We start from the raw sequence: 11367 nt of genomic DNA, 5'->3' as shown, positions 1-11367 counted from the left end.
TCCCCATCAACTATCGAATCCACTGGCTACTTGCAAACGAGTTTGATGGAGCATTAGAAGTCTCAAAAATATTTAGATTTCTAATTGTGAAAATCAGTAGCTGGGAAGAGACGAGAAGTGCAAGGTAATGCATGAATCTCCATCTGACGGAAGGGAAGGAAGGGGGGACTCGGCAGTCACCCGTTCTGTTTGGAAGCTCTTAATAAACCTCAGCACATGGTGTTTCTTGCCGCAAACATGGTGGGTAGAGAATTCCCAAAGGGAACGAGCTAGGTTAAATGAAGCAGAAACTGTAGCCTGTCAGAGACACCCCAAATGTGAAGCTGAAAGGTCGAGGCTTTGTTCAATTCACAGAGCAACTTGTTTCGCTCTCAGCCTCCTTTTCTCTGACAGGTTTGTGGGAAGCTTGTAAGAAAACACAACAGAAAAGGAGGAAATCTGCTTTGCTGTGAAGAAGGATATTTGATTTTGTTTCATGTTTTACCTAGCAGTTGAGGGTGCGTGTGTGTATGCATGTGTACATGCATGTGTGCGCTCACTTTAATTTAAATAAATTTATTTAGCTAGCTGAAGGCATTGAAGTACTAAGCAGCTTTCTGTGTGCAGTGGTTTCAAACATATGTGGCCAACTCCAAGTGCTGACTGTCGCTGTGAAGGCTTCGCCTGTGCATTTTTTTCCCTTCTCTCACCCTTTGGCTGCCTCCGCTTTTCCTAATCGCGTGCTCCTTATGGCAGGGTTTATTTGTCCCTTTAAGTTCCTGGCATACATTTTGAGCATTGCTGTGAACACTTAGCGAAAGCCAAAGCAAGATCCCTACTGCCTCCAGTTCTCCTGCTTAATAGCTCCCCTAATACCCACCACCACCTTTGGCTGAAAGGGTTGTCTCAAGGGGCATGACTGGGGGGAGATGATGGCCCAAAGCTTAGACTCTGTGATCTCTCTCCAGCCGTATCTGCTGGCAGTACAGCTCTCACGCCGCCGCGCCTGCCCTTGGGCCACCAGCTCATTTCCCGGTAAAGAGCTGACCTCTGTCAGAGGGCTTTGCTATCTCGGCCAACGCAGGCTTCACTCTGAGCAGCCAGCTCCAGGTGAGGTCCTCGCCGCCAGTGACGGCCACTTTGAATTTCAGAACTGAGAAGACCAAGGGGTTATCTGCGGATGGGAAGAAATAGCAGGGAAATAAGCAATCAAGGGGAAAGTGCGGTTTCTTACAAAGAAGTGGTCAGTGGTCGACCTTCACAAGTCAACAGCAGACGCAGGGTGGCTGAGGCGTGCTGGAGACCCCGGGCAGCATGGGCCCTGCGTGGTGAGCCGTGGGGTGGCAGCAGTGTCTGCTGCTCCCGGCTGGGGATGGACTGACTGCTTTGTTTGACACGGGTTAGCAGGCTGATAAATTCATAACTGAGCTGGCGTAGTTCTTCCACTCCTGCCTGATGCAAATGAACAAGACCACACTCCCTCTGAGCAAGGAGGGAGCAAAAATTTTAGTAAATGTAGCTTGTTAGGTGGTCTGGTTTTGGTCTCTGCAGGAAAAGAGCTCAGCCATGACTCTTTAGAGGGCCCCTGGGGAACAGCCCAATAATGTAATGGAATAATGAGTGTCGAGCTATGAAAGCATTTCATTACCAGCGTCCTCACCCCATGCAGCCCCACTCTGCTGCAGTTATCGTGTGCTCCTGACAAGAAAGGTCACCGTGAGATTATCCTGCCTCTGAAACAGAGCAGTTGCATTTCAGTGAGAGGGTCCTCGCTCCTGCGTGAGCACAAAGTGTTAGCAGATACCCCAAAGCAAAGGGAGAGCTGTGCTTTGGGGTGCTGCTCAGGGGCAGAGCAAGGGATTTCACTGATCTGAAGAACTGGAGTTGTTGCCCCCATCCCTCCGCTTGACCTGCTGAGGCACCACTGTGTTGCAGGGGAAGCCGATGGGTAGATTTCTCTCTCCTAAACCCAGTTCTTAAAATATTCACTACTTTCCTTCGTCAGTAGTTGCTTCCCTTCACGACCAGGTGGAGTCTTGAATAGACGGAGGTATCTTTGAAGGCGATGGCACTAATTCGAAGCAGGAGTTGGACCACGAGAGATGAGCTCCTGCTACGCTTCCCAGCTGCCAGCTGCCGAGCGTGGGCGCCCGGCGCGGTGGGGAGGCAGAGCCCGTGTGAGGCAGCCTCAGCCTTTGCCTTCCCGACTGAGACAGCCTAACAAGGGCACAGCAAGCCACAAGGCTTGTGTGATGTCCAGTTAGTTATTCAGATCCCTCTGTTCTCCGTTTCCTCTGTGGTGAACTACATTTAATGAGTCTTCCCTTCTCTTGCTCGCTGTCTGCTTTGTCTAGCTGCATTGCAGGCTCCTGCGCGGTGCCACGGCACTGCCCAGCGTCTCCCCTCGTGCCACAGAGCAGGACCCCGAGAAGCGAGCAGCAGCCTGCAAAGCACCGTCGAGCCTGCAGCAGCAGGGCTGGGCGGCCTGGGCACTGCAGGGAGCCACAGTGCACTGCGGGGTTAAAATTCAGCCCTCACGTGGCTAACGCAAACCTGGCGTTTTATGCACAAATCTTTCCCGAAGTCAGGCCACTTGCTTTCCGCAGCGCAGGCCTTTCCACGGTCACATCTCTAGCTCAGCCTTCAAGGAGCAGCCGGCTCCTTCAGTTCACATTCTTCGTCCCCCTTCCCCATGCAAGCGCTGAGCAGCTGAGCCCTCTACCCCCGTGGCCACGCTCCGAGGCTTTCCCTGCCATTGCTGCCACGAGAAAGGGCACCTGCTTTCTCCCTTGCCACAAAGCGAGCTCTGCAGACTTCCATTTTTAGCACCGATGAATCACGTCGCCTCTGCTGATGGCAGAGAGCAAAGACCCGAGCAGCCCCTACCACCAGCGTTTGCTGCTAACCAGAGAAGTTTCACTAAGCAGATGCGGATGGCTGGGTGGGCGGCTGTGCCTGGTGGCGTGGGCAGAAGTAGGCAAGAAGAGGAGACTTTTAATCAAAAGGGTTTTAATCCCACATGGTGCCAGACACGCCACTGTACAGCCTTTGCTCCCTTCATTTGCCTTGGGGGTTTGCCAGCTTCTGCACCCCCCAGCCAGCTCTTTCCCCCTCCTGCTCTCTGCTTCGCCCCACACACTTTATTGGCAGGAGCAGGCAGGTCATAAGCACTGGTAATGCAGGCGATTTCAGTTGAATTGTGACAAAAATAGGCACATGCTCCGAGTTCCGAGTTTAGTATATCACCAAGATTTCTCACTTCCTCAGCCATTAGTGACAGGGAAGAGGTCAAGGAATTTCTGCTAGTACGGATGAGGTTTTTGATGGAGAATTTCCTTTTATGCTCCTCCATTCAGACCCTTCATTTGGTTCCTTACTTGGTATTTTAGACAGCACCTCTTTGGGGGCATGGACTCCATCCTGAGAACTGTAGGAGATTGTTTTTTGTCGCTACAACCTGAAGTCTGTTGCTCAAAAACATTCAGCTCGGGAAGAACTATCAGCTAGAAAAATGTGTCACCTGGCAGGACATTTTAGGTGCCTCCTTATACTTGACTGTCAGGTCTCGATAGGTATAAGTGCTAAATTAGGTAAAAACAGCCAATGCAGATAACTTCAATATTTAATACCATACTTGACAAAATAATCACATTTTAAAAACATCTTGCCTGCATTTTTTGTAATAATTCAGTTCTAGGTTAATTAATTTAAAACTTACTGATTAAAAAATTTAAAAGTTGTATTTTTCTGTTTGATCCACTCATTTGCTTTGCCTCTGCTAGGACAGTTGAAAGCACTTTTGTCCATTCCTCCAAATGTCTTGTCATACATTTGGGGTAGTTTTTATACCTTTACATTTGTTATGAATACCTTGATCTTTGGGTGTTCAAGCTGGGACACCTGCAGCCAACTCTAGTTGCACACTCAAAGCTGTATAGAAAATGTATGTCTGATTCGTTATTGTTGGCCTGAGGACACAAGTGCAATGAGGAAGCACTAATATCAGTGCAGTGTTGTGCCTGCCAGGTTTCCCGAAGCCTTTACAGCTGAGCACTGAAAACCCAAAAGACTGTATTTCATATTTGGTTTTGTTCGTTTATTTACGGGGTGAAGGTGGGGGCTAAACTACTGTGATGTCTCTATACATTTCAATCAAATCACAGACTTCTACACGTTAAGTGGCTTCAAAAGGGATTAATGGTGTTAGAGCATATGCAGTTCCCAAAGCTTGAGCAGGAATCAATCCCTTCTATGACAGGCAGAAGAACCTCCTCATGAATAGTCAGGCTGAGATACTGGTTGTGTTTGTAATGTTTTATACAGCATTTCTGATCAGAAGCCATCTAATCATTACTATTAGTGGTTTTTAAAGACCATTTCCAATACCCTGTAGCTCCGAGGGCACCCACCTTCCAGTTCTGCTCTTTGTCCTGTGTCCTTCAGCTAGGGATGGAGGCGGTGAGAGGTGTCCAGCCCCGCTCCTGACACAAGCAGACACAGCCGCTTAAAACACACAACATGATTTTTTTTATTTGTTTAATCAGTTTACATTCCACAATTGACAGTTTACTTATTTATTTTTTAATTTTCCATGAACAAGTTGTTTAGTTAGTTACCAGACAAGATTTTAATTGATGGAAATACAGTATTCTGTGTCAATCTGGATAAAACCAGAACCAAACAAAATCAAAACAAAAGGACAATTGTAAGATGTAGCCAGTTTTTTGGCAAAGTCCTGTGATGCTTTCTGCGACTTTTGTCTTTCAAAGTTACAGGGGTTTGTTCATTCCCCTGTTAGTTCCCTGATCTCAACCTTGCCACTAAAATGATCCTTCAGGACCATGGTCCTGCAAACACTGATGCACGTACACAAACACTTGTGTGTCTGCAGATTAGCACCTTGGAGTAACGGAACAAGACGTTTGGGTTTGTTTCACGTTTAAACAACTTCTGTTCACCTCTTCTGCAACAGATTACAGGAAGAAATGGAACGCACAATACACTTGATAAGATGTCGCATTACTTGTGAAATTAGCCACCACGTTCAGGCCTTACCAGAACAGCCTAATGCAATAGTCAGTTGTTGTTGATGTATTGTTAGCACCGATGGCCACAGGAGCCACTTTGCCTCTTGCCAGCAGCACAGAAGTGCAAACCTCGCAGGACATGCCACCCTCGATTACTTCTGACAACTGGATGTTACTACCCAAAACTTATTAAACTCTGAGCGGATTGACTAAAAAGTGCTGCACTTGGTTGAGCGGCTGCATACACAGTTGAAATATCCTTGACAATGCCCAAAACATAATCAGAAATGACACATTTTTGGATTTTCAAAATATGCCGACTTTAATATATTTTAATGTAATTCCCAATCTAGCAAAGCAATTAGGCATGTGCCTAGCTTTAAGCATGGCAATAGCATCATTAATGGGACATTCATGCTTGAAATTAGGCAAGTGCTTACGTGCTTTATGGGATCAAAGCTTTGTAGCAGTGCTCTGATGAAGTCAGGATCCTGAGTGTCCTAATCCTGGCTTTCGCATTTACAGTCTCTGCAGATTTGGATAAACCAGCTACGGTCTGGATTTTCAAAAGTGCTGAAAACAGAAGGCTCCACCTGCAGCTAGTGGAAGTTGTGAGGGGGCATCAAACCACTAAACATCAGGTCTTTTCCCAGGCTTTTGGCTTCCTGTCTCTAAAATGGCTATAATACCACCTGCCTCAGACAGGTCTGGTGTGACTCATACTTGTAAAATTTTCTGAAGAGAAAATATGCCAGAGAAATGCAACGTATCAATGCATTTCTCTGAATATGCCTGAGTATTGTGGCATTCTAGATCTTTTCTAATCCAGCTTTGATATGGGTGTACTGCACTTAGAGGAAACATAAACATCTGGCCAGGATGCATCTGCATGACAAATGTCTTGTACCAGTCATACGATTTTACTTGGGAATGTCCTAGAAAAGTGCTGACGTACTTCAGTTCGCAGGCATTTAAGTGAATTATTATCCTAAGCCTCCCAAACTGTCAGTTAGAGACAGTGGTGATTGCGACTTTTGTCATCACCAAGGGATGGTTATGGGAGTTGCTTCATTTCTTTTGAGCAAAAAGATACTTTTCCTTAAGGAAACAAGGACCAATGAGGGAGTCAAGGAAGGGGAACCCTCCAAAAACTTTTGGCCAGTGTGGTAGCTCATGGCTAGGGCGAATATTACTTGTGGCAGAAGAAACCCTAAAGAGCAAATATATGCATGAGATGCATCTACTGTGGATGGAGGGGAGTCCAGTGAGTCCGATTTCGCACTGGCCCTTGTGCAAAACACTAGTGCCTTCACACAGGCGTGTGTTTCTCCATGCTTGCACATATTTGCTATAGGAGTGTGTGATGGCACAAGCGTGAGCCCGCGCGGAGTCAGGCCCCACAGCTCTGAACTGGCCGAGTGGGTCATGAGCAGCACGGTGGGAGCTCGCAAGGCAAGGTGAGGCTTTAGCTCTCTGGTGTGAGATGGCCGTGCGAGCTGCACCCGTCCTTCTGCCTACACCTTAGGATCGCCCCCGTGCCAGGCGTCGCTGCTGTCCCGTGGGAGGCTGTGCGTCCGCTCCCTGCTGCAGGGTCACAGGAGTGGTTATGGCTTTCACTAGGAGGTGAGACAGGTTTTTTTATGAGAAAGTGGAAAATTATCCAAGAAGATAATCCAAGTGCAGCGTGGGGAAGAGGGGCCAGGCAGGCCCCTCGTGGCAGCTACACCCCTGGCAAAGTCAGCCTAGCAGGGAGGAGAGTGTGTGTGGCTGGACACGCAGGGCTGTTGTAAAGAATGGGCAAGAAAAATAAACCGGGACAGAGTCACCCTTTAGAGCCTCCTCCCATGTGGTGTTGCACACTGACTTTATCATCTTTTAAAAGGAGGTTTCCTTTGACAGTAAAACTCGGAAAAGTCTGCAAAACCCTTGTGGGACACAGTGATTTGACAGCTAAAAGAGCAACCTTTGAGAGTCCCACATCCCAGGACTGTTCCCGTTCCTCTCACAGAGAGGGAGGGAGAGAGGGCCGTGATGAGAATTTAGGAACATTCTGAAAAGTCTTGCAGAAAAGGGTGCTGTATCCTTCAATTTGATTTATTCTCAAGCTCCTCCTCGTTTCCAGAGTTCACTCTTAAAGCTTTTATTTCTTTTTCACAGACATCTCAAATAACAAAACAGTCACATATGCAAGAGTCAGTATGGAATGGGATTTAGAGAAAAACGTCTTTACAGGAAGCATCTCTATATTCTCACACAGAAGGAGGAAAAGGGGGGGGAGAGAGAGAGAGATACATATCTGGCTCCTCAAAAAAGGGAAAGGGAGAACAGGAGAGGAATGTCAGGATGAAACAGTACAGCTTGGTCAAGGAGGTACCATGCTGAAAAGTAACTTTTGATCCCTGGAACTCAGTTTCATCTTCCACTTTCTAGCTAAAGTCTTTCTGTAAGTACTGGTACACAGTATTGAATCTTTACTTTACACATCCCTGCAGACCAGCTGAAGTCCCTTTTGCCATAATCTTAAAAGTATTTTCAAAAATAAAGTGGTCCTGAGAGATGGGTGAAGATTGTCAAGTCACTGACTTAAATTTAGCTGCAGCAACAAATAGTAGTTACCATACGTTGGCACAACATCCAAAGTTCACTGGCTAAGTTCACTGGAGTGTTCAGAAATCAGTTTAATTCTCCCACTCCTCTGACTGTGTTTGTTTTATTCGGGTAAAATATGGGAATATACAAGAGCTCCAAAGTTCTTATACTGGATTAAATTGCTGGTCCTTCCAAACAGAATTGCTATCAATATGCGATTGCAAATTTTGGCTCTGAGAGACTCTCACCATGAGATGGAGATGTATGTTCAGCCTTGTCAGAGCAGCTTTCTGAATAATACAGTCACAGTTCATTCTCTTGTTGAGTCCGCAGTTTAGTTTTTCTGAGGACAACTATAATCCCAACAATAAGGGATGAAATTGCAATCTCTTTAATCTCCATGTAAGCTGTTTGTAAAGCAGTTATTAACATTGAAAAAAAAAATGAAACTACCCAAATTGTACCTTGGAGGATAATTTTTTGATTGTCACTACCAGCTAGATGACTTTTTTTCAGGCCAGCTTGGGGATGGAGCAAGAAAGTAACCTTTGAACAGCTTAGCTATTCAAAGTTTTAGGATGTAAATTCGCTCTTTGAACTGCTTCAGCAATGCCCAGGACTGGCAGAGAAAGGTGAAGAGTTCAGACCAAAGACCTCTGACCTCCAGCACTGGGACCACCCAGTAGTCTGTGGCTGGAAACCACCATGAGGCACTCACCTCAAATGCAATTTCCAGGGGTTGGGGAAAGCCTTGTCCTTTCCAGTCATGTTGCAGTTTGGGAGGGGAAGGCTGCTGTGAACATCTCCTTTTGCTCCAACAGTCTTCCACAATTAACATCTGCATTTTGCATGGTGAGCCAGGCCATGCACCTGAAGCACAGGGCCATGGCTGATCTCCATATGGATGTTCTTCTGCACTAGGTCCCTGATTCATCTCACCAGGATTTAAGACCTTCTAAGATCTTGGGACCACCCAAGATAGGTGAGTGGTCACTCTATGGAGTGCGAGGGAGCTCCTAAAGCTGACTTAGTTGTCAGTTTTACAGGTTCACCATCTAGAAGCGACTGCCTCTCTTCATTAACTATACAAGAAAGCAAGGGACATGAGCCCCATTGACATAAAGATCTCAATTAAGTGCCTAAGGTTAGTGGGGACGAATGCAGGTGAGAAAATCCAGGCCTTTGGGTAGCTTGACTTCATCCACAAAGGTGCTCCTCACAAACGTACACCTAGTGCAGAACAGCATCTGTACAAAGGGCCTCTTAATAAAGGATAAGTGAGTCTATTGAGAGCGCTAATGTGGAACAGAAATTCTGCTGTGGCTTTTTCAGTCCATTTCTTTTCCTTAAAAAAGCCCTTGAGACCCAGTCCTATGACTGGATATACGTGTGTGGATGTGCATGCCGCTGACTTTAGTGTGGTACCCCTCCTCGACTGGCGCAATGGCGGAATGAGGACCTTCCTGGGAAATAGCACTTTTTAATTTGTTTTGATTTAAATCTGGGATACGTGAGGATTGTGAAAAAGAAACAGTCCTTTGCCTGAAATTCTGTACATCAACCTCAGGTTATTTCAGGCAATCATGAAGCTATGGACATTTTTCATAAATTTACAAATATATATACATATATATACATATATACATGTATATGTGTGTCAGACTATGGGCTAGATTTACCACTGCATTATTCCAGCCACACACAAGTATAATGGTTGTTTTTTACAAAAAGAGATTGGTATAAAGTTGCAGTGACTTAGCAGTGACTGTTCCTGTGTCTATGCAAAAGATCCTTAAGTGGGCTGGCATATAAGTACAGCCCCCGTACCTAAGTCCCCTCATCACACATACACATAAATAGGACCCAGTCTTACAGTTGTTAATGAAGCAAATTTCCCATTGATTCCAATGACCTGTAATCAAAGCGAATTTTACTTGAGAAAGAACTGAAAGTTCAAGCCCATTTTAGGTACAGTTTACAGCTTTGAAAGTTGTAACGTCTGTCATACTAGGCCTCAAAATACTTTAAAATAATTTAAGATACTGCAGAAAAATATCCGCAAAAGTCCTCAAATATGCTTTTCTGTGTAAGTAGGGGAAATTTTGTCCTGCAAAAGATCAAACAACAAATACATGAATGCAAACACTCTAAGTGATGGAAATTGCCGAGTAAAAATAGTAACAGTTTAAATTAGATGTCTATGATTGTTGTTGGTGCCCAGGAGTTATAAATAATTCAGTACACTCTAACTGAATAGTCTAAGGCTGCACTTTCATTTTATTGTTCTGGTTACTCGAACCTTTTTCTTATGATCTATATTGTTAATGAATAACCCTTCATAAAAAAATACAGCCTTATGCTCTACAGTCACATGAAAACTACCCTTGAGATAAAATGTCACAAGAGCTTAAGCAAATTAGGAGCGTATATGTTTTTTTAAAAAATATGTAGGCACCAAAGGCATTTAGTGTTTTACTCCTATTCACCATCTAAGGAGGAACTGGATGCTGAGGCTTTTTTGTGTAGCTGGCCCCAGGAGACTGAGCCGTATCTGATTCATGCTCCTTGGTGTCTACATCACTTGGAAACTGGGGCAAAACCCGCAGGTCATGCAGCTTTTTGAAGACTTGACTCTATCTCATCTACCGCAGAATCACTGTTACTGTTTGGGTATTTCTGACCAGCTGGCAAAATAACAAGGCCACTTGAAGGAATTGCCTTTACAGAGATATTCCTGTGCTCTGCTGCCACAGGTAGGGCTCAGAGCCACGGGGATGTGAAGCTCCCTGCTGTGCCAAGCAGCATTAGCCGCGGTCTTCGTGCTGCCGACAGCCCGCAGAAGCCCTCTGCAGAGGACAGAAATAAGACTCAGGTGGTGTCCTGCCATGGTGTTGCCTCTCGGCACAGCGGGATTTTTACACTAGGGGGTCATAAACTTCTCTGATTTGGAGATGCTATGGTGCAATTTTTTCTCTTGTGACTGAGGCCATCTGTGTTAGAGAAGCACCTTGCAACAGCAGGTTGCAAGAACCAATCTTGTGAATACCAAGGCCATCCTTCTGATGGGACTTCAGGTTTTCTCCCTTAGCCTTACGCACTCAGAAGGTGACAGCCGTATGTATTGCACACAAGTGGTTAGTACCAGGGCCTGTGGCACTAGAAGGTAGTAAGGACTTGTGGACACAATTGTGTTTTCGGAGGTAGGATGGCTAGCTCAGGACTGACTGGATCAGAAGTAGCTCTGTAGAAACCCTGTATTGAAGAGCACTGATGGTCAGCTCTGGAGAGTCTTGCTGGGGTGTTTCAGGATGTTACTGCCCTGAGCTGTTCACTGCCTCCCTTTTTGCTGCATGTATCTGCCCAAAGGCAAAATAGGCAGAAAGAAAAACGTATTGGTGTCTCAGCTGCTTCCTTTCCCTGCATCTCTGGGATCTGAACAACATTGGCAACTCTTTCTTAAATATCCAAATATATTTTGGTGGCAAATGCCCATTTTGTCCCAGTTGTATTGTGCTTCCCCACGTCTTTTCAGCAGATAGTTTCCATGCGATCTGCACGCACAACCTAACATGGACGCAGATGGCGTATGAATTGCATTGCAACTCCTGAGTTAAGTATAAAAGAATAGAAAACAAACTATTATGCTGCATTTTGCCATGTATTTTCTCACTATATAGTACACATATTTACAGGTTACTAGCACCCACATCATGTGGGGTGTGCATGTGTGTATGTCTAAGGAAGGAGGGGAGTGAGGGTGTCCATGTGTGTA

Source organism: Mycteria americana, chromosome 1, assembly GCF_035582795.1.
Source record: "Mycteria americana isolate JAX WOST 10 ecotype Jacksonville Zoo and Gardens chromosome 1, USCA_MyAme_1.0, whole genome shotgun sequence".
In the NCBI taxonomy this organism is placed as follows: Eukaryota; Metazoa; Chordata; class Aves; order Ciconiiformes; family Ciconiidae; genus Mycteria; species Mycteria americana.
Note: the sequence above shows the minus strand (reverse complement) of the source record.